This window comes from Calidris pugnax, unplaced genomic scaffold, assembly GCF_001431845.1.
Source record: "Calidris pugnax isolate Ruff unplaced genomic scaffold, ASM143184v1 scaffold188, whole genome shotgun sequence".
In the NCBI taxonomy this organism is placed as follows: domain Eukaryota; kingdom Metazoa; phylum Chordata; class Aves; order Charadriiformes; family Scolopacidae; genus Calidris; species Calidris pugnax.
Genome location: NW_015091257.1, coordinates 3,024,636 through 3,033,505, shown reverse-complemented (window position 1 = coordinate 3,033,505; position 8,870 = coordinate 3,024,636).

Sequence of the window (8,870 nt, the reverse complement as noted above, 5' to 3'; positions counted from 1 at the left end):
CCCGCCCCCCCCTCGGGTCACGTGCCCCGCCCTCGCCGCCGCCGTTAACGGCCGCGCCAACCGCCTCCTCGCGGCGCCCCCCAGCGGCCCGCCCAGGCACCGCCAGGCACGGGGGGAGCCTCCGGCGGCGGCAGTGCAGGGCCCTGGGACGGAGGTGAACGGTCATGGTGGAAACGGCCCCGCCTTACCCAGCGTCGGCTTCAGCTGTCACGGGTGGGCTGCCAGGGAGGGCGGGCGGCGCCACACGGCGACCCGCATTCCCGGCAGCCGGGCGCCCGCCCCCGCGGTGTAGCCCCAGATCTGCCCGGCACGACTCACCTGACCCCGGTTTTACACTCTTAGAGAAAAGAAAGATTTAAACTTGCAAACCAGATGCAGCACGGGAGAGACAAATTTTACAGGGCTGGGTAAATGGCATGGTTTATTAATCTGTTTAATTAAGGGCCCACGCTCCGACTGCATCCTTCACGACCTTCCTTCCCCTAGGCAGTACAGGAGCATAGGAATCACAGGATGGCTTGGGTTGGAAGGGACCTTAAAGATCATCGAGTTCCAACCCCCTGCCATGGGCAGGGACACCTCCCACTAGAGCAGGTTGCTCAAAGCCCCATCCAGCCTGGCCTTGAACACTTCCAGGGATGGGGCATCCACAGCTTCCCTGGGCAACCTGTTCCAGTGCCTCTCCACCCTCACAGGAAGGAATTTCTTCCTGGTATCTAATCTAAATCTCCCCTCTTCCAATGTAAAACAGTTGCCCCTTGTCCTGTCACTACACTCCCTGATAAAGAGTCCCTCCCCAGCTCTCCTGTAGGCTCCCTTCAGATATTGTATGGTTAGACAAGTATTTCTTCTCAGCTTATAGTGAAGACTCTTTGAAACAATCATAAGAAGCTACAGACTCTTCAGTTTTCCTTAGAACTACTGAAAGAGGCTTTACAAAGCTGCCGTGTAACATTAGGCCTAAATAACCAACTCTGCCAAAGTACAGCTCCACACCAAAGATGCAGCTCTGCCTTTTTAAATAGGACAGGACTGTTTTGTCACATCCCTTAATGACAACAGCTCCTACTTCTTCATCTTCCTTCCTCAAGATTTGCGTTGACTTTATTACAGTCTGCACAAGCTGCTTCATTTTCATTAAGCTTGGAAACAAGAACTGGCTTCCCCTCCCAGGATACCCGTAACAAAGCTATTCCTGAACACGTTACCTGTTGGGTTTTTTCTGATCAACTGAACCAACACAGTCCCTCACTCTGCCACGTAATGCCTACCATTTCTAGGCTACTCAAATCAAATGGGTAGATTTTAGGTCTATTTTATTTCCTAAGGCAACATTCCATTCCCTAATTTAAAACTAGTCTAGTATTCATGACATGAACTTTGCACTTGTGAAGTATGGGTTTTATAGATATATAACACTAAGCAATACACAGTTATTACCTGTGTAATTACACAGATACCAAAAATTACCAGATACCAAAACTGTCAAGTCTTCGAAAAAGTTCAACAGCTGGTGAAAACGATTCCTTAAAATGTATTAAAAAATAATTTAACAACTGTTCCACCTAAAACAGCGCAGTATAAATGGGAGCATGTAAGTACCAGTATCCAAGACAGTTTAAAGGAGCTAAAGAAATTAATGAGCTTGTGTTCATGCCAAATTTTGGAAACATACATGTATATATTCCTGAGTTAAACAGTGACAATGTCTGACGAAAAGGAGCACTTAGTCTTCTCCTTCCACTCTACTTTCCTCCCTTCAAAACCACCTCTCAACCAACCTAAAATAATACTGAAGAGAACACCTGAAAATGTTAACTCTTTTAAGCATTACAGACTCTTTGTAGGACTTCAGTCATTATTTGTTAGTCCTCTTCTTCATGTTTCTTCAACTGCTAGTTCATTCAACATACTGTCATCTGTTCACGCAAAATACAGATTTTTTTTAAATGCTCTCAATTCACCAAAAATCATTAAGGATTTGTTGTTAACAAGAAGAGATTTTTACTCTCCTGAAGGGACAGGCTGAGAGAGTTGCGGTTGTACAGCCTAGAGAAGAGGAGGCTCTGGGGAGACCTTCTGAAGGGGGCCTACAGGAAAGCTGGAGAGGGACTTTTTACAAGTCCTAGTGATAGGACAAGGGGTAATGGCTTCAAACTGGAAAAGGGTAGATTTAGGTTAGATATTAGGAAGAAATTCTTTACTGTGAACATGGTGAGACACTGGAACAGGTTGCCTAGAGAGGTTATAGAGGCCCCGTCCCTGGAAGTGTTCAAGGCCAGGCTGGATGGGGCCCTGAGCAACCTGCTCTAGTGGGAGGTGTCCCTGCCCATGGCAGGGGGATTGGAACTCAATGACCTTTAAGGTCCCTTCCAAACCAAAATATTCTATGATTCTGTGATTAAATCTTTACTTCAAAGCCAGAAGTTGTACTCAGTAACAGAGAATACTCAAAGCACTTCTCTGGAATTTACAACAGCATGGTATTTTAGGCATGTTTGCAGAGTATTTGGAAAGAACTCCAAATATCAGAACGGTGGTAGCCTGCCTAACCTAACCCATTCTTGTAGGGTAACTCAGCAGCACAAGCCATCTTAGTGCTCAAGGAATGTCACAAGAGAGGTCAGCTAGTGTAGGTACTTTCGCAAGGCTATGGCTGCGATTTTTCAGGGCACGGTATCTACTATGTGTACAAACATAAGGTTTATAAAGGACAAAGAGCAAAAATGCCATCCACACAGCCCCAGGAAACATTACTGGGCTAGCAGGTAGTCCAGCTTGTGTTGCATACCGATGGACCCTTGTGCAGAGATTTCCAACCGCGTACAGGCAGTGAAGGGGTTGCCATGAAAAGCCACCACGCACCAGCTGCCCAGAGCTGTTCTCCGGTAAACGGTGCCTGGGTGGAACGGTGCCAGCTGGCAGTTTTAAAGCATCCCACCAGGGTGATGAATCCAGCCAGGTCTGTATCTGGCAGAAAACTGATCAGGCAATCAGGCAGCTGTAACAAGGTCTGTGGTGGCCACATCCCTGTTGCATTTGGTTTAGTGGTTGTTCTGGCAGTGTTAGGTTAATGGTTGGACTCAGTGAGCTGAAAGGTCCCTTCCAACCCAGACGATCCTATGATTCAATGCAGACAGCTGAGCAGAACCCAGCAGCCGTGTCTGCACGTATACTCATACAATAGTTACACTGTGCCTTACAAGGGACCTAAGGGACTCAGCTTAAGACTTCGGGTCTTAAAATAAACATGAGAAAAAAAAAAATCAATGGGATTTTTTTTTTTTTCCACTATCAGATTTTGGTCTTCAACATTCTTCCCATATGAACTGCGTGGGTGAGATACATATGCTCAGGATTGGTTATGTCCCAGACTTTCAACAATAATGGTGACATAAATGGCATACTTGCTTTTACCACAATGCTACCAGAGATGCACAAAAAGAAAAAAGAGTTGAATTTTCCTGCTAAAAACATACTCTCAAAATACATAGTCATTATTTACTTAAAGATCAGAGATGCTGCATGTAGAAAGGAAAGCCTCTCTAGTTTTCTGGTCTATCTTATGCGTTGCATTAATATAATCAACAGCTTTAAAAATAAAATTGCAGTGACGTACCCTGTAAAAAATCCATGCCAATCTTTTCCACTGCATGCAACATTTTATATTGGAGAGAAGCTGATTTCCTTCTTCAAAAATTAACTTTAGATTTTCACCAGTAGTACTACTGATGCATCCCCTAAAACAGAAGCACAAAGACTGAAACAGTTCTTAATCATAAATACCACAATTAAAAAAAAACCTGCAAAACAAACCCCAAAAAACTCCCGAACCGCAGAACATGCCCGAAAGTCATGTATTTGCCGGTACCTGATACAAGGAGCTAGGAATTTCAGGTGAAGCATTAGATGGGCAGCCACTGAGATTTTCCAAGTGATTCTGCAGGAAGCTCTTGTGACAATAAATTAGACTGGTGACACAGACTTCCTTACAGCTGCTGCCACTTGATGCACACCCAACTGTGGAGTAGCATATCTTGAAATAAAAGCTGTAGCAAGCAGCCAAAGTACAGCAGTGCACAAACAGAGCACGTGGTGACCCTTAAAAACAGAGTTTAAAGCAGCTCAGGCCCCAACAAACATTTCTGCCAGAGAAGCAGTCATTTTACCCATGAGCCAACTTCAGCACAATGAAGACATTAAAACTACAGCTTGCTGGTAGACACCTCAATACCACCAGCCCTTTGTGTGGCAACTGATCTGTACATACAAAAGAATCTGCTACTCCCAGTAAAAGCAATGCTGCTATTTTATTAAAGGGTAACGGAAATAGTTTGAGCTTAGAAATTGAGATTAGGCTGTACTGCAGCTAGATGTGTGGGAACCTGACTTTTTCGCCCCTATGTGATAAAGAGGAGTCACAAAACAAGCATTGAGCTAGAAATAAATCATTTATTTTAAAACAATACAGGTTAATAAATAGATTAGTTATCAGAAAACTTAATAAATAGCCTTTTATAATTTACACAAGGCAAATACAACATGCCTATAACTATTTCTTAAAAAGCAAAGAGAGTAAGCTTGACTTGTAAGCCATTAACAAATCTATATATACATTATTTGGAAGCTAATAAAATAAACCATTTTTATGTAATCTGTAGTAACTATATTGCAATAGCATTCAAGCAACCAAACCTGACACTGTTATATTTGTTGCCATCCACCTTTTCCCCATATGCCATTAGAACTAATTTTTACATTCCAGAAAAAAAAAAAAAAAAAAGTAGTAAAAAAAAAAAATTCCACAGTTGAAAAAGGATTTAACTTAAAAATATCCCTTTTGTGTAATATTTTCCACTCTGTAGAGCAACTGTTGGGGCAGGGCAGGAGAGGAGGGTGGAACACAACAAAAAACAATAAAAAAATATTTGCAGCTTTTAAAAAAAGATTTCTTAATCCATAACATTTCAACACTGCGGTCTGAAACACTTGGGCACTAGTAATAACAACTGTTGACATTGCTGGTGCCTAACATGGTCCACATTAAACTTCTGCATCACTTAAACCCATATTCAGTAGCACCAAAGAATTATTACAAAAACTAATCTCTGTAAAGAAAAGATAACAGGTAATAGATAAACATTTGATAACATTTGATTTAACAGCAAAACTTCAGCAGTTACACCATCTCAAGACAACTGACGAAGATCTGTAGAATCCTTGATGGTTTATATTTATGAAACAAGAAGGATGACAGGGGTAGAACATGCAAACAACGGCCTATTTTAAGCACCCCATATTTAATAACCCCAAGTCTTTCTTCAAATACAAACCCTCTACTTTTAAATAAAAAGGAAAGCTAAACCTCAGATTCTAGTATTTCAACAAATAAAATCCAGTGTGTTCATTTTTCAGTGCTAGTTACTTCAGAAAAATATGTAAGTTCAATATAAACTGAGATTATTAATAGGAAGCCTCACTTGTCAAACTGTGATATGACAGGTTCTTATTAATGTTAGTTGCAGCTCACTAATAAATAGGCTCTATTTACACATACAGAGTCCTGGAAAGTCAATACAGCAGATCACTTGCTTAGATATTTTTCTTTTTTACATAATTATTTAAGGTGTAACAAATATTTTTTTTTTGGTTGTATCAAAAGAGTTTCTATTCTCCTACTGAATATTTGAGGGATTTTTGTGTTTGACACCTAATAAAGATCATGACTGACACATGTAAATCCTCCATACACTGAAGGGATAATGATCAAAGAGCTATCTTCAAGTGAGTACCAAGTAAATGTGTTTGACAAGTACACTAGAAATGTGAAACACCATTCAGATGGATTTGAATTTCATTCAAATGCATCCCACCACGGTAATGAGTCCACTTTTTGTATGCGTAGCCTCTCCCAAATTCTACTTTGGAATCAAAACTGAAGTACTCTTGCTCATAGCTATCAGTAGATGTAATGCAAATAGAACGTGAAACGGGCAAACCCGTGAGGGACACCAAAGCTCAGGAGACAACTATGCACATTTGCTCCCTGAGATGATGGAATTCAGGTATCTATCTTATTCAAAGTGCTTACTTGTCAAAGGGGTAGGGAAAAAAAAAAAAGAGGGAATGGCTAAAATTCAACAGTGCCTCCTTTTAAATCAGAAAAGCAACGGGACTGAAAAGGTAGGACACCTAGAACGAGGAGGGTGAGGGATGGAGGGGGGAAGAACCATAACAACAGTGACAACATAAAATGTTAATACACTTCTAAAGTTAGAACTGAACCAGATCCAGGTACAGCAGAACTCCAAAAGAACCCTGCTGCATACTGAACAAAGTAGCAAAAATAAAGGTTTCCATTATTTAGCATTCATGATGTAAAAGGCTGCAGATATAAATGATGCGCAAGGCCACGAGAATTTCTTTCACCTTATGTGCTGGCTTTTGACATCTCTGGTTTAAACAACAAGGTTAACTAGGCATCTCCAGAAAGCTCATCACAGATGAGGAGCAGCTGGGGAGAAGGGAAGAAATCTATGCAGACATTTACCAGCTGTGAGGATGGTAAGAAGACCACAGAACACAGCTGCTACTTTATTCTTACTCTGCATAGTGAATGCTTATCAAGTCAGCTTGTGCAGGAAATGGCGAGGTTTCGACAGGGCAGTCAAATTACTCTGGATCTTATGTTTACTAATAATTTGCATATGCACCTAATGTACTAGGATAGGCACTTTCTAAATAAATATGAATGAATTTTAAAACAAAACAAGGCAAACAAATATGGCTAAACTAAGATGAGACCCCAATCATTTCCATTTTAACCTCAAGATTTTCACAGAAGTCTTCAGAGATTAAAAGCTAGTACAAAACCAACATGCAACTCACAAACTCTGAATTTGAATTTTGAAAAGACAACTTGACTGCTTCAGAAAACAGCTAACATTGTTTTAAAAAGTAGGTCACTATAGGTCTCATAACCTACGTGCAATTCCAGTTTCAATCAGAAAAGGTAATTAATATGTTTGCTGACAACCGAGATACCATCTTCCAATCAGCAATGGACAGAGGTTAGACTCAACCAGCTTTCATAGTCCAATTCCCCTCATCTACAACTCTCAAACTTTCTAGAAACCATACACAATATTTGAAAATCCATGAAGATGGCCTTTTCTCTGCTAGTACTATTTTATTTCACCAAGATACGCAGTTTCTGTGCTGGCCTATAACAACCTGCATTTCTGCCAACTCGAGTCATTCCCCTCTCCCCTCCCTCTGAGTTTAGGGTTACAAAACAAGCTTCCAAATAATGTAGTGGGGCTCCTACTCCCTCAGAATAGTCCCTTCAGAATACTAAATCTTTAGGATTCACTGTTCATTATTATTGCTGCTATCAGAAGGGCTTATAACATTCCCTTTAAATGCAAATGGAGGCTGAGTTTTAAGGTAACATTAATTCAGGTCAACAAAATACATCATGAGAGTGGACAGTATTACTCCCCATTAATCAACATCCACATTCCTGTCAGCCAGCCCTAAAGCTACATTCATGATTTCTTGATAAAGTGTCAGGAACTTTTTCAAATGCTGTCTCGTAATCACATTGGGTATTTGTATTTGTTTCAAGAGACACTCTGAACTAGAGGTGTTGAGTTCCACTGTACCCTTCCATTTTTGTACTTAAATGGAAACAAACATTCATTAATTTTCAAGCTTTCCTTACAAGTTTTTGACTCATGATGTTTTAACTACCAAATATAAGTACAGTATTAAAATGAACTATTTCTTTCTTTGACATTCTCTAAATGGTTTAAACTGAACAGTTCAGAATCATTCCAATCTTAGCTTGAGCTATTTGTACTACTTGTCAAAATATTATTGCTGAACTGTTCGCATAGGTCTGTAAATTACTGGATCTGAATGTATATCCCTGTTGGTTATCTGAAACTTGGTGCTCTGAACGCCTGTGCTTTTTCAGTCTTGAACCTCATTTTCCCACGTTACAAGAGCATCAGACCATCTCTTTTTGAGCTATGAGAGATCTCATGCTCTTCTCTCTCTTAAATTTCTTTTTTCATGGTCTCTGCTTATTTGCTACTTCCCAAAACGGTTTCCTGTATTTAGTCACTTAACTGGAATAAAGGTATGCTGGAGTGCTTTAAACAGACCTCTCAAAGACTACCTCTTCCCATTAGGACTCTGGGTTTTTCAGAAGCTGTCAAGGCATCTAAGAGTTCCAGTTAAGGTTTGTAAATTCTTCCAAAAACACGTGGCTCCTTCTGGATGCTTTGCCTGTTTAGAATTTGAATACAGTCCAATATTATAGACAGTGAAATTGAAATATTAAGCCGGTACAGGCCATCTGAAACAGATACATTCATATTTATGCAGTATTTTTGGATTACAAAGGCACTGAAATAGTTCTGAGCTGCTTACAAATAAGCCACCATATAGGCAATGAGTCTGTGCATCATTTCCACATCCTTCACAGTCTTTCTGTCTGCTCCCAAATAAAAACTCTCAGATGAACGCGATATGTCTTAATGTATGTAAGTTACAAAGAAAAATGCATATCTGGACACTACCATCAGCTGATAAGTAATTAGTGAAAGATTTTTAAGGGTCCACTGCTCTGTATAAAGAATTCAATTTAAAACTGCCCAGTGTCTTCACCGCATGGCAGACCAAGTTGCCGAGACAGTCACTGAAAAGGACAAATCTGCAGTCTGTGCGTCAACCAACATTTGTCTCAGAATTCACAGCCTTGACGGTGAACACATTGCTATATAAAGATTAACAAATTGTTCCACTCACTTTCCCCCCCCCCCCCCCCCTTTTTTGATCTACTTCCACCATACACACGCGTGCTA